Source organism: Carassius carassius, chromosome 2 (genome assembly GCF_963082965.1).
Source record: "Carassius carassius chromosome 2, fCarCar2.1, whole genome shotgun sequence".
In the NCBI taxonomy this organism is placed as follows: Eukaryota; Metazoa; Chordata; class Actinopteri; order Cypriniformes; family Cyprinidae; genus Carassius; species Carassius carassius.
Window position 1 is genome coordinate 39,804,320 of NC_081756.1, and position 24,649 is coordinate 39,828,968.

General features: G+C 31.9%; 6 non-coding genes across 6 annotated transcripts; all 6 read left to right on the forward strand.

Annotated features, from left to right (window-relative positions):
* Positions 1-218: 218 nt before the first annotated feature.
* Positions 219-338, forward strand: LOC132112412 (5S ribosomal RNA). Its single transcript, XR_009424946.1, has one exon. It is a non-coding gene; the product is annotated as a 5S ribosomal RNA (ribosomal RNA).
* Positions 339-2,504: 2,166 nt separating this feature from the next.
* LOC132112447 (5S ribosomal RNA) lies at positions 2,505-2,623 on the forward strand. Its single transcript, XR_009424956.1, has one exon. It is a non-coding gene; the product is annotated as a 5S ribosomal RNA (ribosomal RNA).
* Positions 2,624-4,779: 2,156 nt separating this feature from the next.
* On the forward strand, positions 4,780-4,898 carry LOC132112377 (5S ribosomal RNA). The gene has a single exon (XR_009424936.1). It is a non-coding gene; the product is annotated as a 5S ribosomal RNA (ribosomal RNA).
* A 7,410-nt stretch (positions 4,899-12,308) lies between these two features.
* LOC132112452 (5S ribosomal RNA) lies at positions 12,309-12,427 on the forward strand. Its single transcript, XR_009424957.1, has one exon. It is a non-coding gene; the product is annotated as a 5S ribosomal RNA (ribosomal RNA).
* Positions 12,428-14,583: 2,156 nt separating this feature from the next.
* On the forward strand, positions 14,584-14,702 carry LOC132112383 (5S ribosomal RNA). Its single transcript, XR_009424938.1, has one exon. It is a non-coding gene; the product is annotated as a 5S ribosomal RNA (ribosomal RNA).
* A 7,410-nt stretch (positions 14,703-22,112) lies between these two features.
* Positions 22,113-22,231, forward strand: LOC132112458 (5S ribosomal RNA). The gene has a single exon (XR_009424959.1). It is a non-coding gene; the product is annotated as a 5S ribosomal RNA (ribosomal RNA).
* Positions 22,232-24,649: the final 2,418 nt, after the last annotated feature.

Consider the following 24,649-nt stretch of genomic DNA (forward strand, 5'->3'; position numbering starts at 1 on the left):
ACTTCCACACAAAGTGCGTCACCGCGACATTGATTTTTGTGAATGTATTTATGTATTAAAATGCATATTTTTTATTGTTACTTATTTCTTTCCCTTAATTTAATTCATATCTAAAAAAGAGAGAAGACTTTTCCACTTTTTTAAATGGAAAAGGGTCTGTTTCTCTTTCGCCAGCCTGTGTGTCTTCTTTAAATAGCTCGCTCTTGACTGTTGTACTCGCTTACGGCCATACCACCCTGAGCACGCCCGATTCTCGTCCGATCTCGGAAGCTAAGCAGGGTCGGGCCTGGTTAGTACTTGGATGGGAGACCGCCTGGGAATACCAGGTGCTGTAAGCTTTTGCTTTTCCTTCAGCTAACACGCTTGTCCAAGGCTCAGCTTTCATTCTAGTTCCTTTACACTTTTAAACGGATTTGCTGCTGCTTCTTTTTTCTGTGTTTTCGCTTTCTCTGTGCCCTCTTTCTGCTTGCGGTGTGACAAAGGACAGCTCAGCCTCGTCATTCTTCATTTCTCCTGCAGGAGGCGATAGACAGGCCTTTTCTCTGTCTCTACTACAAACTCTTGAGCGCCGCGTGCTCTTTTGGAAATGACACTCCTCTCTTCAGCTTGAGACGGAGCTTCCCAAATTTGATTGTCATCCGAGCCCCTTAGTGGTAAACTACACAGGAGATGTACCCTCTTAGATTTAAAGTTAATTTTTCAATAACTTAACAAAAAACACATTCTCATGTTCATTTTTCACTGATGTTGGTGTGTGATCAAATGATTTGCAAGTAAACAAATGAGACATTTCAGCTATTTTGGTACTTTTTCAGTACTTGGAACAGGACAAGAGTTTTTTATCATCTCAAAAAAAAAAAAATCATTAAACTCATCAGCAAATATTGTTTCATTGTAGGAAAATATAGGCATGCCCTTTCTGTTTTAAAATCACTACATTCACCCCAAATTACCTGCACTCAAAGTGCATCACCACAGTGTTTTATTTTATTTTATTTTATTTTAATTGGTTTGGTTTTATTTTAACCTTATGACATTTCTGATTTTACATTTCGAAAATAGGCCCCCATTGACTTCCACTCAAAGTGACTCAACGCAATATTGATTGTATTTATTGATATTAATTTTATTAATTCATTTAAACATTTTGTTTTAATTTAATTTAAGTTAACCAGGTTTGAAATTTCTGTTTTTAAATCACCAAATTCACCCCAAATTACATTCAATTTGAAGTGCCTAACCGCAGTATTTGTTTACTTTTATTTTTTATTTGGTTCGGTTTGGTTTTATTTGAACCAGATGACATTTCTGATGATAAAGTTAAAATAAAAAAATAAAAAAATTCATTAAACTCGTCAGCAAATATTGTTTCATTGTAGGAAAATATAGGCATGCCCTTTCTGTTTTAAAATCACTAAATTCAACCCAAATTACCTGCACTCAAAGTGCATCACCACAATATTTTATTTTATTTTATTTTATTTTATTTTAATTGGTTTGGTTTTACTTTAACCAGATGACATTTCTGATTTTAAATTTCAAAAATAGGCCCCCATTGACTTCCAAGTGACTCAACGCAATATTGATTGTATTTATTGATATTCATTTTATTAATTCATTTCAACATTTTTTTTTAATTTTATTTAAGTTAACCAGGTTTGAAATATCTGTTTTAAAATCACCAAATTCACCCCAAATTACATTCATTTTAAAGTGCCTAACCGCAATATTTGTTTACTTTTATTTTTTATTTTTTATTTGGTTCGGTTTGTTTTTATTTGAACCAGATGACATTTCTGATGATAAAGTTAAAATTAAAAAATAAAAATAAAAATCATTAAACTCGTCAGCAAATATTGTTTCATTGTAGGAAAATATAGGCATGCCCTTTCTGTTTTAAAATCACTACATTCACCCCAAATTACCTGCACTCAAAGTGCATCACCCCAATGTTTTATTTTATTTTATTTCATTTTAATTGGTTTGGTTTTATTTTAACCTTATGACATTTCTGATTTTAAATTTAAAAAATAGGCCCCCATTTACTTCCACTCAAAGTGCCTCAACGCAATATTGATTGTATTTATTGATATGAATTTTATTAATTCATTTAAACATTTTGTTTTAATTGAATTTAACCAGGTTAGAAATTTCCCGTTTTTAAATCAACAAAATCACCCCAAATTACATTCAGTTTAAAGTAAGCCAATATTTGTTTACTTTTATTTAATTCAATTTTAACCAGAAGACATTTGTGATTTTAAAGTTGAGAAACAGGCCCCCATTACTTCCACACAAAGTGCGTCACCGCGACATTGATTTTTGTGAATGTATTTATGTATTAAAATGCATATTTTTTATTGTTACTTATTTCTTTCCCTTAATTTAATTCATATCTAAAAAAGAGAGAAGACTTTTCCACTTTTTTGAGTGGAAAAGGGTCTGTTTCTCTTTCGCCAGCCTGTGTATCTTCTTTAAATAGCTCGCTCTTGACTGTTGTACTCGCTTACGGCCATACCACCCTGAGCACGCCCGATCTCGTCCGATCTCGGAAGCTAAGCAGGGTCGGGCCTGGTTAGTACTTGGATGGGAGACCGCCTGGGAATACCAGGTGCTGTAAGCTTTTGCTTTTCCTTCAGCTAACACGCTTGTCCAAGGCTCAGCTTTCATTCTAGTTCCTTTACACTTTTAAACGGATTTGCTGCTGCTTCTTTTTTCTGTGTTTTCGCTTTCTCTGTGCCCTCTTTCTGCTTGCGGTGTGACAAAGGACAGCTCAGCCTCGTCATTCTTCATTTCTCCTGCAGGAGGCGATAGACAGGCCTTTTCTCTGTCTCTACTACAAACTCTTGAGCGCCGCGTGCTCTTTTGGAAATGACACTCCTCTCTTCAGCTTGAGACGGAGCTTCCCAAATTTGATTGTCATCCGAGCCCCTTAGTGGTAAACTACACAGGAGATGTACCCTCTTAGATTTAAAGTTAATTTTTCAATAACTTAACAAAAAACACATTCTCATGTTCATTTTTCACTGATGTTGGTGTGTGATCAAATGATTTGCAAGTAAACAAATGAGACATTTCAGCTATTTTGGTACTTTTTCAGTACTTGGAACAGGACAAGAGTTTTTTATCATCTCAAAAAAAAAAAAAATCATTAAACTCATCAGCAAATATTGTTTCATTGTAGGAAAATATAGGCATGCCCTTTCTGTTTTAAAATCACTACATTCACCCCAAATTACCTGCACTCAAAGTGCATCACCACAGTGTTTTATTTTATTTTATTTTATTTTAATTGGTTTGGTTTTATTTTAACCTTATGACATTTCTGATTTTACATTTCGAAAATAGGCCCCCATTGACTTCCACTCAAAGTGACTCAACGCAATATTGATTGTATTTATTGATATTAATTTTATTAATTCATTTAAACATTTTGTTTTAATTTAATTTAAGTTAACCAGGTTTGAAATTTCTGTTTTTAAATCACCAAATTCACCCCAAATTACATTCAATTTGAAGTGCCTAACCGCAGTATTTGTTTACTTTTATTTTTTATTTGGTTCGGTTTGGTTTTATTTGAACCAGATGACATTTCTGATGATAAAGTTAAAATAAAAAAATAAAAAAATTCATTAAACTCGTCAGCAAATATTGTTTCATTGTAGGAAAATATAGGCATGCCCTTTCTGTTTTAAAATCACTAAATTCAACCCAAATTACCTGCACTCAAAGTGCATCACCACAATATTTTATTTTATTTTATTTTATTTTAATTGGTTTGGTTTTACTTTAACCAGATGACATTTCTGATTTTAAATTTCAAAAATAGGCCCCCATTGACTTCCAAGTGACTCAACGCAATATTGATTGTATTTATTGATATTCATTTTATTAATTCATTTCAACATTTTTTTTTAATTTTATTTAAGTTAACCAGGTTTGAAATATCTGTTTTAAAATCACCAAATTCACCCCAAATTACATTCATTTTAAAGTGCCTAACCGCAATATTTGTTTACTTTTATTTTTTAGTTTTTATTTGGTTCGGTTTGTTTTTATTTGAACCAGATGACATTTCTGATGATAAAGTTAAAATTAAAAAATAAAAATCATTAAACTCGTCAGCAAATATTGTTTCATTGTAGGAAAATATAGGCATGCCCTTTCTGTTTTAAAATCACTACATTCACCCCAAATTACCTGCACTCAAAGTGCATCACCCCAATGTTTTATTTTATTTTATTTCATTTTAATTGGTTTGGTTTTATTTTAACCTTATGACATTTCTGATTTTAAATTTAAAAAATAGGCCCCCATTTACTTCCACTCAAAGTGCCTCAACGCAATATTGATTGTATTTATTGATATGAATTTTATTAATTCATTTAAACATTTTGTTTTAATTGAATTTAACCAGGTTAGAAATTTCCAGTTTTTTAATCAACAAAATCACCCCAAATTACATTCAGTTTAAAGTAAGCCAATATTTGTTTACTTTTATTTAATTCAATTTTAACCAGAAGACATTTGTGATTTTAAAGTTGAGAAACAGGCCCCGATTACTTCCACACAAAGTGCGTCACCGCGACATTGATTTTTGTGAATGTATTTATTTATTAAAATGCATATTTTTTATTGTTACTTATTTCTTTCCCTTAATTTAACTCATATCTAAAAAAGAGAGAAGACTTTTCCACTTTTTTGAGTGGAAAAGGGTCTGTTTCTCTTTTGCCAGCCTGTGTGTCTTCTTTAAATAGCTCGCTCTTGATTGTTGTACTCGCTTACGGCCATACCACCCTGAGCACGCCCGATCTCGTCCGATCTTGGAAGCTAAGCAGGGTCGGGCCTGGTTAGTACTTGGATGGGAGACCGCCTGGGAATACCAGGTGCTGTAAGCTTTTGCTATTCCTTCAGCTAACACGCTTGTCCAAGGCTCAGCTTTCATTCTAGTTCCTTTACACTTTTAAACGGATTTGCTGCTGCTTCTTTTTTCTGTGTTTTCGCTTTCTCTGTGCCCTCTTTCTGCTTGCGGTGTGACAAAGGACAGCTCAGCCTCGTCATTCTTCATTTCTCCTGCAGGAGGCGATAGACAGGCCTTTTCTCTGTCTCTACTACAAACTCTTGAGCGAGGGGGGCGCGGCAAGATGGCGGCCATGGTGGATGTTATTTTTTAGCTGCGAAAGCCTTGGGGTGATTTTTTCCAAATAGTCGTGAAGGGAGAAATATATTAACAAAATTTTATAGACTATGCTGCATGTATTTTACGTTGGATTATTATAGACGATAGATTTTGGAATCGTTCCCCCTCAGTTGTTGGATATTGATTTCCTCTCACGAAATGAAGCCGAGTACTATCAACAGCTCTGGTGGTGCCATTAAACGAAAAGAGAAGACTGCTTCTAAAGCATCGATACCGGTGGAGACAAAGAAAAGTCAAGAAGAAAGGATAAGCAGTGACATTGAGATGGCAGATCACTTGTACTCCATCGACAAAGATATTCAGCATATGCCAGATGAGTTTGACACGCCAGAAAAACCTCGCTCCAAAAAAAAGAAAGACGAACCGTCGCTTCTTGAGATGCAAGAGAATATTGTAACTCTTTTATCCAAGAAAATTAATGAGAGTTCGGGCCACCTGGAGAATCTGATTCGGGAAAATACACTCAGCATCGGAACTTTGAAAAAGTCAATTGACTTCGCGCTGAATGAAGTTAAAGACTTGAAAGACGAAATGAAAGTGGTGAAAGAATTCACTAAATCGCACGAGCAGAAAATTGCTGAGCTTGAACGAAAAGTTAATGAAGCAGAAAGATATCGGAGAAGATGGAACTTGAGGCTCCACGGTGTTCCCGAGAAAGCGGATGAAAATCTCAAGCATCAGGTGATTGGAATTTGCGGCTCAGTTGCTCCAGAGTTAAAGGAGAGATGCCAGGTTGATGTGGACATTGTTCATAGACTGGGTCGGAAAGAACAAGGAAGAAGCACAAGAGTGGCGATAATTCAGTTCACGAACAGGTCTACTCGGGATCTACTCTGGAAAAGAGCGAAGAACTGTGAATTCCTTCAAACACAGCAGTTACGGTTTACAGAAGACTTGACGGCGTTGGACGTGGAGAGAAGAAAGCTCCTGTGGCCTATGGTGAAGGATGCCAGAGAGAAAGGTCGCAAAGCTTATTTTGTGGGTAGTAGAGCCTTTGATGATGGCGTTGAAATTTTCCCCAAATAAAGGTTTGGTTCTGATGGTCTCTGACCTAATAATTCAATTGAGGATTTGTGAAGTGAATGAGAATAGTCGAGGGGGAGTGAAAAAAAAAATGTAAGTAAAATACAAAGTAAATCCCCAGGTAAAATTATAAACGGATAAGGAATTTGCACCCTTTGAGTTACATATACCTTAGCTCTTAAGAGTTTTTCTTTAAGAGTTTTTCTTTCTTTCTTTCTTCTGTAGTTGTGTTCATTAAAAGTTCATGTCGTTATCTTTTTGTTCCTTTAATGTGAGGGGTATTCGAGATTTAACAAAACGAAAGGCTGTTTTTTTGTATTGCAAGAGATTTAATGTAGATTTTTATTTCTTACAAGAGACTCATGCTTGTTCTTCAGATGTGAATTTTTGGAAATCTCAGTGGGGCAGCGAAATTTGGCATTCTTTTGGAAGTAATCACTCAGCAGGAGTTGCAATTTTAAAAGGTTCATTTAAAGGTAAAATTATTAATAGCAAAGTCCACAATGGAGGGAGATGGATAATCCTAATGGTATCCATTGATGGTAAAATGTTTTTGTTAGGTACTGTATATGCCTCAAATATAAAAAAATATAATGCTGATTTGTTCTCTGAAATTGAAAATGAGATAAGCAAAATAAGGAAAAGATTTCATGATATTGAAATTATTCTAGGTGGGGACTTCAATACTGTCCCAAATGCTAAGATGGATAGAATTCCTATTCCAATTAAATCACCTACAAGTGATTCAGAGCTATCAATATTTTGTGAAAATGTAGGGGTAATTGATATATGGAGATATAAATACCCACATTTGAAAGAGTACACGTGGAGTAATAGGGATAAATCTAAACAGTCAAGAATTGATTTTTGGTTAATTTCTAGTTCATTAGAACAAAATACAAACAGAGTATCAATTGAACCATCAATATTGTCTGATCACAAAATGATTTATCTTCTCATTAAAATGAATAACGAGACATCATATAAAAGCTCTAAGACTTATTGGAAGTTTAATAATAGATTATTAGAAATTGATAGTTTTCAACATGAAATTAAGAAAATAATACAAACATATTGGAATAAAGCTAAGCGAACAAATTTATACTGTCAAAATTGGGAGCTCATGAAGTTTCAAATTAGAATTAGTGCAATTGATAAAGGCAAAGAAGTTGCGAAGTCTAATAAATTAAAGGAAGAGGAAATTATTAAAGCTATTTGTAATATTACTAATAATGACAGTGATGAGAATTCTAATTTGTTAATTAATTTGCAGGCTGAGTTAGATAAATTATATATAATCAAGGCAAAAGGTTCATTTGTTAGATCACGAAGACGTTGGTTGGAGGAAGGAGAAACTAATTCCAGATACTTTTATAATTTGGAGAAAAGGAATGGAGAATATACATCTATTAGAAAGCTTAATATTAATGGCCATGAAACACAGGACCCTATTATTATTTCAAAGTATGTATCCGATTTTTATGGTAAATTATATTCCAGCAATACATGTTCTGTAGACAAAATAGATGATTTTTTAAAACCCCTTAAACAAAATATAGCTTGTATTGAGGAAGATTTTAAAGCTCTTTGTGATAAGGAGGTATCCATTTTAGAGATAAGAACAGCTATAAAAAAACTTAAATTTAACAAGTCCCCTGGTAATGATGGCTTAACTGCAGAATTTTTTAAAACATTTCAAGATGATCTAGTTGAATTTCTGTTAATGGTCTTTAAAGAATCTATTGATCAGGAAGCTTTGCCACCCTCCATGACACAAGGTCTAATATCCTTAATTCCAAAGCCTGATAAAGACCTATTGTCACTAGATAATTGGCGACCTATTACATTAATTAATAATGATAGTAAAATTATTGCTTCCATATTTGCTGAAAGGTTAAAGTTAGGATTAGAATTTATTATTGATGAGGGGCAGTCAGGATTTATAAAAGGTAGACATATTTGTAATAATATTAGACTTGTATTAGATCTTATAGATTATAATGAAATTATTAATGATAATAGTTTTATTCTGTTTGGCGATTTTTACAAGGCCTTCGATACAATTGAAGATGACTTTATTTTTAAAACTCTTAAATTTTTCGGTTTTGGGGACAAATTTCAAAAAGTAATTAGAACCCTATATAATAAGATTAATAGCTCTGTAAAATTGGCATATGGAACTTCTCATAGATTCGAAATTAAAAGGGGTATTCGACAGGGCTGCCCTATTAGTCCATTACTTTTTTTGTTGGTTACACAAATTATGGCCATTCATGTTAAGAAGGACAATTTTCGTGGTATTAAAATAGAGGATACAGAAATTAAATGCACACAATTAGCTGATGACACTACTCTTTTTTTTAAGAGATTATACTGAAGTTGGAAAAGCAATAAAATGTTTGCAGTTATTTTCATCTGTATCTGGTCTTTCCCTAAATATTAATAAGTGTGAGCTTATGGCTCTAGGTTCATGTGACTTTACCACAATATGCAATATTCCTGTGAAAGAAGTTGTCAAATATTTAGGTATTAAGATATCAAAAAATAAGGAAGTCAGGAATGAGTTAAACGTTACTCCTATCATTCAATCATTTGAAAAGAAATTGAACTCTTGGCTAATGAGAGATATCTCTTTAACTGGTCGTGTGTTATTGGTTAAAGCTGAAGGTTTATCCAGGTTGGTTTATAATGCTCAAGTGTTAGAGGTACCCCCATGCTAATTAAAATGATAGACACTAAACTCTTTAAATTTATTTGGAAGAACAAATCACATTATATTAAAAAAGAAAATATTTGTAGATCAAAAGTTGAAGGAGGATTGAATGTTTTGGATTTTAAGACCTCTAATATGATATTTAAAATAAAATGGCTTCAAAATTATTTAAAATATAAGCAAAGTATATGGTATACGGTACCTAATTTTATATTTCAAAAAGTAGGTGGTATAGAATTTATACTAAAATGTGAGTATGATGTTAACAAAATACCTGTTAAACTTGCAAGTTTCCACAAACAAGCATTTCTTTCATGGACTCTTATGTATAGTCATAATTTTTCCCCCCATAAATGTACCATATGGAACAACAGATGTATAAGAGTTAGAAACAAGTCAATATTTTTTGAAAATTGGTTTGAAAGGGAATTATTTGGGTTAACCAGTTGATAAAAAATGATGGTGTTTTATACAATTATAATGAGTTTGTTCATATTTATAACTTTTCAGTTGATCCTGTCCAATATTCTTTGGTTTTACATGCAATTCCCAAGGAAATTTTGAGATTATTAGAAGGTCATAATAATTGTTCTCTACAAACAACAGTAGAAGAATTCACCTCTTGTATTAAGTTGCAGGGTAAAGATTTCACAAGTTCTGGATGTAATAATATTTTTTTGCGGTCCCTTCTTCAATCTAAATGTATACTTGCTGTTACTACTCACTGGAATTTTTTATTTAAGAAACATATTGAGTGGAGTAAAGTTTGGATGACACCTCATAAGTATTGCATTACAAACAAAGTAAAAGAGGTTTCATATAAAATTTTCCATCGAATTTACCCAGTTAAGTCACTTGTGGTACAGCGTTTTAAAGTAAACATTGAAGATATTTGTGCTTTTTGTAAAATTACCCCTGAGACTATTAAGCATTTATTTTGGGAGTGTCCCAAGACCCAAATGTTTTGGAAGGAACTTAGTAATTACTTGCAAAGTAAAGTTAGGATTCTTGTTAACTTTGAAGAAATTGATGTTATGTTAAGATGTTTTTCATTTGAGGGTGATAAAAATCTTTTGTTTATATTTGATTTAATTGTTATAATTTCCCGTTACTATATTCATAAGGTCAAATGGAGTGGAAAGATACCAAATTTTGAACATTTTAAAATTGATGTTAAGATATATTTAGAAACTATATCCAAAAGTAAAAACCTGAAAGCTATGAAAACTACACAGCTGTTTGACAAGTACAAGCTTTTTTTGTAAAAAGCCTTTCTAATTTTTTTTATTTTTTATTTTTTTTTTATTGTTATTTTTTATTTTTTTTTATTCTCTACCCCTGACATATATGGACATGTATGGTTATGTGTACTCTTGTATGTAATATGTTTTGTTATTATTGTATTTCAATAAAAAAAAAAAAAAAAAAAAAAAAAAACTCTTGAGCGCCGCGTGCTCTTTTGGAAATGACACTCCTCTCTTCAGCTTGAGACGGAGCTTCCCAAATTTGATTGTCATCCGAGCCCCTTAGTGGTAAACTACACAGGAGATGTACCCTCTTAGATTTAAAGTTAATTTTTCAATAACTTAACAAAAAACACATTCTCATGTTCATTTTTCACTGATGTTGGTGTGTGATCAAATGATTTGCAAGTAAACAAATGAGACATTTCAGCTATTTTGGTACGTTTTCAGTACTTGGAACAGGACAAGAGTTTTTTATCATCTCAAAAAAAAAAAATCATTAAACTCATCAGCAAATATTGTTTCATTGTAGGAAAATATAGGCATGCCCTTTCTGTTTTAAAATCACTACATTCACCCCAAATTACCTGCACTCAAAGTGCATCACCACAGTGTTTTATTTTATTTTATTTTAATTGGTTTGGTTTTATTTTAACCTTATGACATTTCTGATTTTACATTTCGAAAATAGGCCCCCATTGACTTCCACTCAAAGTGACTCAACGCAATATTGATTGTATTTATTGATATTAATTTTATTAATTCATTTAAACATTTTGTTTTAATTTAATTTAAGTTAACCAGGTTTGAAATTTCTGTTTTTAAATCACCAAATTCACCCCAAATTACATTCAATTTGAAGTGCCTAACCGCAGTATTTGTTTACTTTTATTTTTTATTTGGTTCGGTTTGGTTTTATTTGAACCAGATGACATTTCTGATGATAAAGTTAAAATAAAAAAATAAAAAAATTCATTAAACTCGTCAGCAAATATTGTTTCATTGTAGGAAAATATAGGCATGCCCTTTCTGTTTTAAAATCACTAAATTCAACCCAAATTACCTGCACTCAAAGTGCATCACCACAATATTTTATTTTATTTTATTTTATTTTAATTGGTTTGGTTTTACTTTAACCAGATGACATTTCTGATTTTAAATTTCAAAAATAGGCCCCAATTGACTTCCAAGTGACTCAACGCAATATTGATTGTATTTATTGATATTCATTTTATTAATTCATTTCAACATTTTTTTTTAATTTTATTTAAGTTAACCAGGTTTGAAATATCTGTTTTAAAATCACCAAATTCACCCCAAATTACATTCATTTTAAAGTGCCTAACCGCAATATTTGTTTACTTTTATTTTTTAGTTTTTATTTGGTTCGGTTTGTTTTTATTTGAACCAGATGACATTTCTGATGATAAAGTTAAAATTAAAAAATAAAAATAAAAATCATTAAACTCGTCAGCAAATATTGTTTCATTGTAGGAAAATATAGGCATGCCCTTTCTGTTTTAAAATCACTACATTCACCCCAAATTACCTGCACTCAAAGTGCATCACCCCAATGTTTTATTTTATTTTATTTCATTTTAATTGGTTTGGTTTTATTTTAACCTTATGACATTTCTGATTTTAAATTAAAAAAATAGGCCCCCATTTACTTCCACTCAAAGTGCCTCAACGCAATATTGATTGTATTTATTTATATGAATTTTATTAATTCATTTAAACATTTTGTTTTAATTGAATGTAACCAGGTTAGAAATTTCCCGTTTTTAAATCAACAAAATCACCCCAAATTACATTCAGTTTAAAGTAAGCCAATATTTGTTTACTTTTATTTAATTCAATTTTAACCAGAAGACATTTGTGATTTTAAAGTTGAGAAACAGGCCCCCATTACTTCCACACAAAGTGCGTCACCGCGACATTGATTTTTGTGAATGTATTTATGTATTAAAATGCATATTTTTTATTGTTACTTATTTCTTTCCCTTAATTTAATTCATATCTAAAAAAGAGAGAAGACTTTTCCACTTTTTTAAATGGAAAAGGGTCTGTTTCTCTTTCGCCAGCCTGTGTGTCTTCTTTAAATAGCTCGCTCTTGACTGTTGTACTCGCTTACGGCCATACCACCCTGAGCACGCCCGATCTCGTCCGATCTCGGAAGCTAAGCAGGGTCGGGCCTGGTTAGTACTTGGATGGGAGACCGCCTGGGAATACCAGGTGCTGTAAGCTTTTGCTTTTCCTTCAGCTAACACGCTTGTCCAAGGCTCAGCTTTCATTCTAGTTCCTTTACACTTTTAAACGGATTTGCTGCTGCTTCTTTTTTCTGTGTTTTCGCTTTCTCTGTGCCCTCTTTCTGCTTGCGGTGTGACAAAGGACAGCTCAGCCTCGTCATTCTTCATTTCTCCTGCAGGAGGCGATAGACAGGCCTTTTCTCTGTCTCTACTACAAACTCTTGAGCGCCGCGTGCTCTTTTGGAAATGACACTCCTCTCTTCAGCTTGAGACGGAGCTTCCCAAATTTGATTGTCATCCGAGCCCCTTAGTGGTAAACTACACAGGAGATGTACCCTCTTAGATTTAAAGTTAATTTTTCAATAACTTAACAAAAAACACATTCTCATGTTCATTTTTCACTGATGTTGGTGTGTGATCAAATGATTTGCAAGTAAACAAATGAGACATTTCAGCTATTTTGGTACTTTTTCAGTACTTGGAACAGGACAAGAGTTTTTTATCATCTCAAAAAAAAAAAAAATCATTAAACTCATCAGCAAATATTGTTTCATTGTAGGAAAATATAGGCATGCCCTTTCTGTTTTAAAATCACTACATTCACCCCAAATTACCTGCACTCAAAGTGCATCACCACAGTGTTTTATTTTATTTTATTTTATTTTAATTGGTTTGGTTTTATTTTAACCTTATGACATTTCTGATTTTACATTTCGAAAATAGGCCCCCATTGACTTCCACTCAAAGTGACTCAACGCAATATTGATTGTATTTATTGATATTAATTTTATTAATTCATTTAAACATTTTGTTTTAATTTAATTTAAGTTAACCAGGTTTGAAATTTCTGTTTTTAAATCACCAAATTCACCCCAAATTACATTCAATTTGAAGTGCCTAACCGCAGTATTTGTTTACTTTTATTTTTTATTTGGTTCGGTTTGGTTTTATTTGAACCAGATGACATTTCTGATGATAAAGTTAAAATAAAAAAATAAAAAAATTCATTAAACTCGTCAGCAAATATTGTTTCATTGTAGGAAAATATAGGCATGCCCTTTCTGTTTTAAAATCACTAAATTCAACCCAAATTACCTGCACTCAAAGTGCATCACCACAATATTTTATTTTATTTTATTTTATTTTAATTGGTTTGGTTTTACTTTAACCAGATGACATTTCTGATTTTAAATTTCAAAAATAGGCCCCCATTGACTTCCAAGTGACTCAACGCAATATTGATTGTATTTATTGATATTCATTTTATTAATTCATTTCAACATTTTTTTTTAATTTTATTTAAGTTAACCAGGTTTGAAATATCTGTTTTAAAATCACCAAATTCACCCCAAATTACATTCATTTTAAAGTGCCTAACCGCAATATTTGTTTACTTTTATTTTTTAGTTTTTATTTGGTTCGGTTTGTTTTTATTTGAACCAGATGACATTTCTGATGATAAAGTTAAAATTAAAAAATAAAAATCATTAAACTCGTCAGCAAATATTGTTTCATTGTAGGAAAATATAGGCATGCCCTTTCTGTTTTAAAATCACTACATTCACCCCAAATTACCTGCACTCAAAGTGCATCACCCCAATGTTTTATTTTATTTTATTTCATTTTAATTGGTTTGGTTTTATTTTAACCTTATGACATTTCTGATTTTAAATTTAAAAAATAGGCCCCCATTTACTTCCACTCAAAGTGCCTCAACGCAATATTGATTGTATTTATTGATATGAATTTTATTAATTCATTTAAACATTTTGTTTTAATTGAATTTAACCAGGTTAGAAATTTCCAGTTTTTTAATCAACAAAATCACCCCAAATTACATTCAGTTTAAAGTAAGCCAATATTTGTTTACTTTTATTTAATTCAATTTTAACCAGAAGACATTTGTGATTTTAAAGTTGAGAAACAGGCCCCGATTACTTCCACACAAAGTGCGTCACCGCGACATTGATTTTTGTGAATGTATTTATTTATTAAAATGCATATTTTTTATTGTTACTTATTTCTTTCCCTTAATTTAACTCATATCTAAAAAAGAGAGAAGACTTTTCCACTTTTTTGAGTGGAAAAGGGTCTGTTTCTCTTTTGCCAGCCTGTGTGTCTTCTTTAAATAGCTCGCTCTTGATTGTTGTACTCGCTTACGGCCATACCACCCTGAGCACGCCCGATCTCGTCCGATCTTGGAAGCTAAGCAGGGTCGGGCCTGGTTAGTACTTGGATGGGAGACCGCCTGGGAATACCAGGTGCTGTAAGCTTTTGCTATTCCTTCAGCTAACACGCTTGTCCAAGGCTCAGCTTTCATTCTAGTTCCTTTACACTTTTAAACGGATTTGCTGCTGCTTCTTTTTTCTGTGTTTTCGCTTTCTCTGTGCCCTCTTTCTGCTTGCGGTGTGACAAAGGACAGCTCAGCCTCGTCATTCTTCATTTCTCCTGCAGGAGGCGATAGACAGGCCTTTTCTCTGTCTCTACTACAAACTCTTGAGCGAGGGGGGCGCGGCAAGATGGCGGCCATGGTGGATGTTATTTTTTAGCTGCGAAAGCCTTGGGGTGATTTTTTCCAAATAGTCGTGAAGGGAGAAATATATTAACAAAATTTTATAGACTATGCTGCATGTATTTTACGTTGGATTATTATAGACGATAGATTTTGGAATCGTTCCCCCTCAGTTGTTGGATATTGATTTCCTCTCACGAAATGAAGCCGAGTACTATCAACAGCTCTGGTGGTGCCATTAAACGAAAAGAGAAGACTGCTTCTAAAGCATCGATACCGGTGGAGACAAAGAAAAGTCAAGAAGAAAGGATAAGCAGTGACATTGAGATGGCAGATCACTTGTACTCCATCGACAAAGATATTCAGCATATGCCAGATGAGTTTGACACGCCAGAAAAACCTCGCTCCAAAAAAAAGAAAGACGAACCGTCGCTTCTTGAGATGCAAGAGAATATTGTAACTCTTTTATCCAAGAAAATTAATGAGAGTTCGGGCCACCTGGAGAATCTGATTCGGGAAAATACACTCAGCATCGGAACTTTGAAAAAGTCAATTGACTTCGCGCTGAATGAAGTTAAAGACTTGAAAGACGAAATGAAAGTGGTGAAAGAATTCACTAAATCGCACGAGCAGAAAATTGCTGAGCTTGAACGAAAAGTTAATGAAGCAGAAAGATATCGGAGAAGATGGAACTTGAGGCTCCACGGTGTTCCCGAGAAAGCGGATGAAAATCTCAAGCATCAGGTGATTGGAATTTGCGGCTCAGTTGCTCCAGAGTTAAAGGAGAGATGCCAGGTTGATGTGGACATTGTTCATAGACTGGGTCGGAAAGAACAAGGAAGAAGCACAAGAGTGGCGATAATTCAGTTCACGAACAGGTCTACTCGGGATCTACTCTGGAAAAGAGCGAAGAACTGTGAATTCCTTCAAACACAGCAGTTACGGTTTACAGAAGACTTGACGGCGTTGGACGTGGAGAGAAGAAAGCTCCTGTGGCCTATGGTGAAGGATGCCAGAGAGAAAGGTCGCAAAGCTTATTTTGTGGGTAGTAGAGCCTTTGATGATGGCGTTGAAATTTTCCCCAAATAAAGGTTTGGTTCTGATGGTCTCTGACCTAATAATTCAATTGAGGATTTGTGAAGTGAATGAGAATAGTCGAGGGGGAGTGAAAAAAAAAATGTAAGTAAAATACAAAGTAAATCCCCAGGTAAAATTATAAACGGATAAGGAATTTGCACCCTTTGAGTTACATATACCTTAGCTCTTAAGAGTTTTTCTTTAAGAGTTTTTCTTTCTTTCTTTCTTCTGTAGTTGTGTTCATTAAAAGTTCATGTCGTTATCTTTTTGTTCCTTTAATGTGAGGGGTATTCGAGATTTAACAAAACGAAAGGCTGTTTTTTTGTATTGCAAGAGATTTAATGTAGATTTTTATTTCTTACAAGAGACTCATGCTTGTTCTTCAGATGTGAATTTTTGGAAATCTCAGTGGGGCAGCGAAATTTGGCATTCTTTTGGAAGTAATCACTCAGCAGGAGTTGCAATTTTAAAAGGTTCATTTAAAGGTAAAATTATTAATAGCAAAGTCCACAATGGAGGGAGATGGATAATCCTAATGGTATCCATTGATGGTAAAATGTTTTTGTTAGGTACTGTATATGCCTCAAATATAAAAAAATATAATGCTGATTTGTTCTCTGAAATTGAAAATGAGATAAGCAAAATAAGGAAAAGATTTCATGATATTGAAATTATTCTAGGTGGGGACTTCAATACTGTCCCAAATGCTAAGATGGATAGAATTCCTATTCCAATTAAATCACCTACAAGTGATTCAGAGCTATCAATATTTTGTGAAAATGTAGGGGTAATTGATATATGGAGATATAAATACCCACATTTGAAAGAGTACACGTGGAGTAATAGGGATAAATCTAAACAGTCAAGAATTGATTTTTGGTTAATTTCTAGTTCATTAGAACAAAATACAAACAGAGTATCAATTGAACCATCAATATTGTCTGATCACAAAATGATTTATCTTCTCATTAAAATGAATAACGAGACATCATATAAAAGCTCTAAGACTTATTGGAAGTTTAATAATAGATTATTAGAAATTGATAGTTTTCAACATGAAATTAAGAAAATAATACAAACATATTGGAATAAAGCTAAGCGAACAAATTTATACTGTCAAAATTGGGAGCTCATGAAGTTTCAAATTAGAATTAGTGCAATTGATAAAGGCAAAGAAGTTGCGAAGTCTAATAAATTAAAGGAAGAGGAAATTATTAAAGCTATTTGTAATATTACTAATAATGACAGTGATGAGAATTCTAATTTGTTAATTAATTTGCAGGCTGAGTTAGATAAATTATATATAATCAAGGCAAAAGGTTCATTTGTTAGATCACGAAGACGTTGGTTGGAGGAAGGAGAAACTAATTCCAGATACTTTTATAATTTGGAGAAAAGGAATGGAGAATATACATCTATTAGAAAGCTTAATATTAATGGCCATGAAACACAGGACCCTATTATTATTTCAAAGTATGTATCCGATTTTTATGGTAAATTATATTCCAGCAATACATGTTCTGTAGACAAAATAGATGATTTTTTAAAACCCCTTAAACAAAATATAGCTTGTATTGAGGAAGATTTTAAAGCTCTTTGTGATAAGGAGGTATCCATTTTAGAGATAAGAACAGCTATAAAAAAACTTAAATTTAACAAGTCCCCTGGTAATGATGGCTTAACTGCAGAATTTTTTAAAACATTTCAAGATGATCTAGTTGAATTTCTGTTAATGGTCTTTAAAGAATCTATTGATCAGGAAGCTTTGCCACCCTCCATGACACAAGGTCTAATATCCTTAATTCCAAAGCCTGATAAAGACCTATTGTCACTAGATAATTGGCGACCTATTACATTAATTAATAATGATAGTAAAATTATTGCTTCCATATTTGCTGAAAGGTTAAAGTTAGGATTAGAATTTATTATTGATGAGGGGCAGTCAGGATTTATAAAAGGTAGACATATTTGTAATAATATTAGACTTGTATTAGATCTTATAGATTATAATGAAATTATTAATGATAATAGTTTTATTCTGTTTGGCGATTTTTACAAGGCCTTCGATACAATTGAAGATGACTTTATTTTTAAAACTCTTAAATTTTTCGGTTTTGGGGACAAATTTCAAAAAGTAATTAGAACCCTATATAATAAGATTAATAGCTCTGTAAAATTGGCATATGGAACTTCTCATAGATTCGAAATTAAAAGGGGTATTCGACAGGGCTGCCCTATTAGTCCATTACTTTTTTTGTTGGTTACACAAATTATGGCCATTCATGTTAAGAAGGACAATTTTCGTGGTATTAAAATAGAGGATACAGAAATTAAATGCACACAATTAGCTGATGACACTACTCTTTTTTTTAAGAGATTATACTGAAGTTGGAAAAGCAATAAAATGTTTGCAGTTATTTTCATCTGTATCTGGTCTTTCCCTAAATATTAATAAGTGTGAGCTTATGGCTCTAGGTTCATGTGACTTTACCACAATATGCAATATTCCTGTGAAAGAAGTTGTCAAATATTTAGGTATTAAGATATCAAAAAATAAGGAAGTCAGGAATGAGTTAAACGTTACTCCTATCATTCAATCATTTGAAAAGAAATTGAACTCTTGGCTAATGAGAGATATCTCTTTAACTGGTCGTGTGTTATTGGTTAAAGCTGAAGGTTTATCCAGGTTGGTTTATAATGCTCAAGTGTTAGAGGTACCCCCATGCTAATTAAAATGATAGACACTAAACTCTTTAAATTTATTTGGAAGAACAAATCACATTATATTAAAAAAGAAAATATTTGTAGATCAAAAGTTGAAGGAGGATTGAATGTTTTGGATTTTAAGACCTCTAATATGATATTTAAAATAAAATGGCTTCAAAATTATTTAAAATATAAGCAAAGTATATGGTATACGGTACCTAATTTTATATTTCAAAAAGTAGGTGGTATAGAATTTATACTAAAATGTGAGTATGATGTTAACAAAATACCTGTTAAACTTGCAAGTTTCCACAAACAAGCATTTCTTTCATGGACTCTTATGTATAGTCATAATTTTTCCCCCCATAAATGTACCATATGGAACAACAGATGTATAAGAGTTAGAAACAAGTCAATATTTTTTGAAAATTGGTTTGAAAGGGAATTATTTGGGTTAACCAGTTGATAAAAAATGATGGTGTTTTATACAATTATAATGAGTTTGTTCATATTTATAACTTTTCAGTTGATCCTGTCCAATATTCTTTGGTTTTACATGCAATTCCCAAGGAAATTTTGAGATTATTAGAAGGTCATAATAATTGTTCTCTACAAACAACAGTAGAAGAATTCACCTCTTGTATTAAGTTGCAGGGTAAAGATTTCACAAGTTCTGGATGTAATAATATTTTTTTGCGGTCCCTTCTTCAATCTAAATGTATACTTGCTGTTACTACTCACTGGAATTTTTTATTTAAGAAACATATTGAGTGGAGTAAAGTTTGGATGACACCTCATAAGTATTGCATTACAAACAAAGTAAAAGAGGTTTCATATAAAATTTTCCATCGAATTTACCCAGTTAAGTCACTTGTGGTACAGCGTTTTAAAGTAAACATTGAAGATATTTGTGCTTTTTGTAAAATTACCCCTGAGACTATTAAGCATTTATTTTGGGAGTGTCCCAAGACCCAAATGTTTTGGAAGGAACTTAGTAATTACTTGCAAAGTAAAGTTAGGATTCTTGTTAACTTTGAAGAAATTGATGTTATGTTAAGATGTTTTTCATTTGAGGGTGATAAAAATCTTTTGTTTATATTTGATTTAATTGTTATAATTTCCCGTTACTATATTCATAAGGTCAAATGGAGTGGAAAGATACCAAATTTTGAACATTTTAAAATTGATGTTAAGATATATTTAGAAACTATATCCAAAAGTAAAAACCTGAAAGCTATGAAAACTACACAGCTGTTTGACAAGTACAAGCTTTTTTTGTAAAAAGCCTTTCTAATTTTTTTTATTTTTTATTTTTTTTTTATTGTTATTTTTTATTTTTTTTTATTCTCTACCCCTGACATATATGGACATGTATGGTTATGTGTACTCTTGTATGTAATATGTTTTGTTATTATTGTATTTCAATAAAAAAAAAAAAAAAAAAAAAAAAAAACTCTTGAGCGCCGCGTGCTCTTTTGGAAATGACACTCCTCTCTTCAGCTTGAGACGGAGCTTCCCAAATTTGATTGTCATCCGAGCCCCTTAGTGGTAAACTACACAGGAGATGTACCCTCTTAGATTTAAAGTTAATTTTTCAATAACTTAACAAAAAACACATTCTCATGTTCATTTTTCACTGATGTTGGTGTGTGATCAAATGATTTGCAAGTAAACAAATGAGACATTTCAGCTATTTTGGTACGTTTTCAGTACTTGGAACAGGACAAGAGTTTTTTATCATCTCAAAAAAAAAAAATCATTAAACTCATCAGCAAATATTGTTTCATTGTAGGAAAATATAGGCATGCCCTTTCTGTTTTAAAATCACTACATTCACCCCAAATTACCTGCACTCAAAGTGCATCACCACAGTGTTTTATTTTATTTTATTTTAATTGGTTTGGTTTTATTTTAACCTTATGACATTTCTGATTTTACATTTCGAAAATAGGCCCCCATTGACTTCCACTCAAAGTGACTCAACGCAATATTGATTGTATTTATTGATATTAATTTTATTAATTCATTTAAACATTTTGTTTTAATTTAATTTAAGTTAACCAGGTTTGAAATTTCTGTTTTTAAATCACCAAATTCACCCCAAATTACATTCAATTTGAAGTGCCTAACCGCAGTATTTGTTTACTTTTATTTTTTATTTGGTTCGGTTTGGTTTTATTTGAACCAGATGACATTTCTGATGATAAAGTTAAAATAAAAAAATAAAAAAATTCATTAAACTCGTCAGCAAATATTGTTTCATTGTAGGAAAATATAGGCATGCCCTTTCTGTTTTAAAATCACTAAATTCAACCCAAATTACCTGCACTCAAAGTGCATCACCACAATATTTTATTTTATTTTATTTTATTTTAATTGGTTTGGTTTTACTTTAACCAGATGACATTTCTGATTTTAAATTTCAAAAATAGGCCCCAATTGACTTCCAAGTGACTCAACGCAATATTGATTGTATTTATTGATATTCATTTTATTAATTCATTTCAACATTTTTTTTTAATTTTATTTAAGTTAACCAGGTTTGAAATATCTGTTTTAAAATCACCAAATTCACCCCAAATTACATTCATTTTAAAGTGCCTAACCGCAATATTTGTTTACTTTTATTTTTTAGTTTTTATTTGGTTCGGTTTGTTTTTATTTGAACCAGATGACATTTCTGATGATAAAGTTAAAATTAAAAAATAAAAATAAAAATCATTAAACTCGTCAGCAAATATTGTTTCATTGTAGGAAAATATAGGCATGCCCTTTCTGTTTTAAAATCACTACATTCACCCCAAATTACCTGCACTCAAAGTGCATCACCCCAATGTTTTATTTTATTTTATTTCATTTTAATTGGTTTGGTTTTATTTTAACCTTATGACATTTCTGATTTTAAATTAAAAAAATAGGCCCCCATTGACTTCCACTCAAAGTGCCTCAACGCAATATTGATTGTATTTATTGATATGAATTTTATTAATTCATTTAAACATTTTGTTTTAATTGAATTTAACCAGGTTAGAAATTTCCAGTTTTTTAATCAACAAAATCACCCCAAATTACATTCAGTTTAAAGTAAGCCAATATTTGTTTACTTTTATTTGATTCAATTTTAACCAGAAGACATTTGTGATTTTAAAGTTGAGAAACAGGCCCCGATTACTTCCACACAAAGTGCGTCACCGCGACATTGATTTTTGTGAATGTATTTATTTATTAAAATGCATATTTTTTATTGTTACTTATTTCTTTCCCTTAATTTAATTCATATCTAAAAAAGAGAGAAGACTTTTCCACTTTTTTGAGTGGAAAAGGGTCTGTTTCTCTTTCGCCAGCCTGTGTGTCTTCTTTAAATAGCTCGCTCTTGACTGTTGTACTCGCTTACGGCCATACCACCCTGAGCACGCCCGATCTCGTCCGATCTCGGAAGCTAAGCAGGGTCGGGCCTGGTTAGTACTTGGATGGGAGACCGCCTGGGAATACCAGGTGCTGTAAGCTTTTGCTTTTCCTTCAGCTAACACGCTTGTCCAAGGCTCAGCTTTCATTCTAGTTCCTTTACACTTTTAAACGGATTTGCTGCTGCTTCTTTTTTCTGTGTTTTCTCTTTCTCTGTGCCATCTTTCTGCTTGCGGTGTGACAAAGGACAGCTCAGCCTCGTCATTCTTCATTTCTCCTGCAGGAGGCGATAGACAGGCCTTTTCTCTGTCTCTACTACAAACTCTTGAGCGCCGCGTGCTCTTTTGGAAATGACACTCCTCTCTTCAGCTTGAGACGGAGCTTCCCAAATTTGATTGTCATCCGAGCCCCTTAGTGGTAAACTACACAGGAGATGTACCCTCTTAGATTTAAAGTTAATTTTTCAATAACTTAACAAAAAACACATTCTCATGTTCATTTTTCACTGATGTTGGTGTGTGATCAAATGATTTGCAAGTAAACAAATGAGACATTTCAGCTATTTTGGTACTTTTTCAGTACTTGGAACAGGACAAGAGTTTTTTATCATCTCAAAAAAAAAAAAAATCATTAAACTCGTCAGCAAATATTGTTTCATTGTAGGAAAATATAGGCATGCCCTTTCTGTTTTAAAATCACTACATTCACCCCAAATTACCTGCACTCAAAGTGCATCACCACAGTGTTTTATTTTATTTTATTTTATTTTAATTGGTTTGGTTTTATTTTAACCTTATGACATTTCTGATTTTACATTTCGAAAATAGGCCCCCATTGACTTCCACTCAAAGTGACTCAACGCAATATTGATTGTATTTATTGATATTAATTTTATTAATTCATTTAAACATTTTGTTTTAATTTAATTTAAGTTAACCAGGTTTGAAATTTCTGTTTTTAAATCACCAAATTCACCCCAAATTACATTCAATTTGAAGTGCCTAACCGCAGTATTTGTTTACTTTTATTTGGTTCGGTTTGGTTTTATTTGAACCAGATGACATTTCTGATGATAAAGTTAAAATAAAAAAATAAAAAAATTCATTAAACTCGTCAGCAAATATTGTTTCATTGTAGGAAAATATAGGCATGCCCTTTCTGTTTTAAAATCACTAAATTCAACCCAAATTACCTGCACTCAAAGTGCATCACCACAATATTTTATTTTATTTTATTTTATTTTAATTGGTTTGGTTTTACTTTAACCAGATGACATTTCTGATTTTAAATTTCAAAAATAGGCCCCCATTGACTTCCAAGTGACTCAACGCAATATTGATTGTATTTATTGATATTCATTTTATTAATTCATTTCAACATTTTTTTTTAATTTTATTTAAGTTAACCAGGTTTGAAATATCTGTTTTAAAATCACCAAATTCACCCCAAATTACATTCATTTTAAAGTGCCTAACCGCAATATTTGTTTACTTTTATTTTTTAGTTTTTATTTGGTTCGGTTTGTTTTTATTTGAACCAGATGACATTTCTGATGATAAAGTTAAAATTAAAAAATAAAAATAAAAATCATTAAACTCGTCAGCAAATATTGTTTCATTGTAGGAAAATATAGGCATGCCCTTTCTGTTTTAAAATCACTACATTCACCCCAAATTACCTGCACTCAAAGTGCATCACCACAGTGTTTTATTTTATTTTATTTTATTTTAATTGGTTTGGTTTTATTTTAACCTTATGACATTTCTGATTTTACATTTCGAAAATAGGCCCCCATTGACTTCCACTCAAAGTGACTCAACGCAATATTGATTGTATTTATTGATATTAATTTTATTAATTCATTTAAACATTTTGTTTTAATTTAATTTAAGTTAACCAGGTTTGAAATTTCTGTTTTTAAATCACCAAATTCACCCCAAATTACATTCAATTTGAAGTGCCTAACCGCAGTATTTGTTTACTTTTATTTTTTATTTGGTTCGGTTTGGTTTTATTTGAACCAGATGACATTTCTGATGATAAAGTTAAAATAAAAAAATAAAAAAATTCATTAAACTCGTCAGCAAATATTGTTTCATTGTAGGAAAATATAGGCATGCCCTTTCTGTTTTAAAATCACTAAATTCAACCCAAATTACCTGCACTCAAAGTGCATCACCACAATATTTTATTTTATTTTATTTTATTTTAATTGGTTTGGTTTTACTTTAACCAGATGACATTTCTGATTTTAAATTTCAAAAATAGGCCCCCATTGACTTCCAAGTGACTCAACGCAATATTGATTGTATTTATTGATATTCATTTTATTAATTCATTTCAACATTTTTTTTTAATTTTATTTAAGTTAACCAGGTTTGAAATATCTGTTTTAAAATCACCAAATTCACCCCAAATTATATTCATTTTAAAGTGCCTAACCGCAATATTTGTTTACTTTTATTTTTTAGTTTTTATTTGGTTCGGTTTGTTTTTATTTGAACCAGATGACATTTCTGA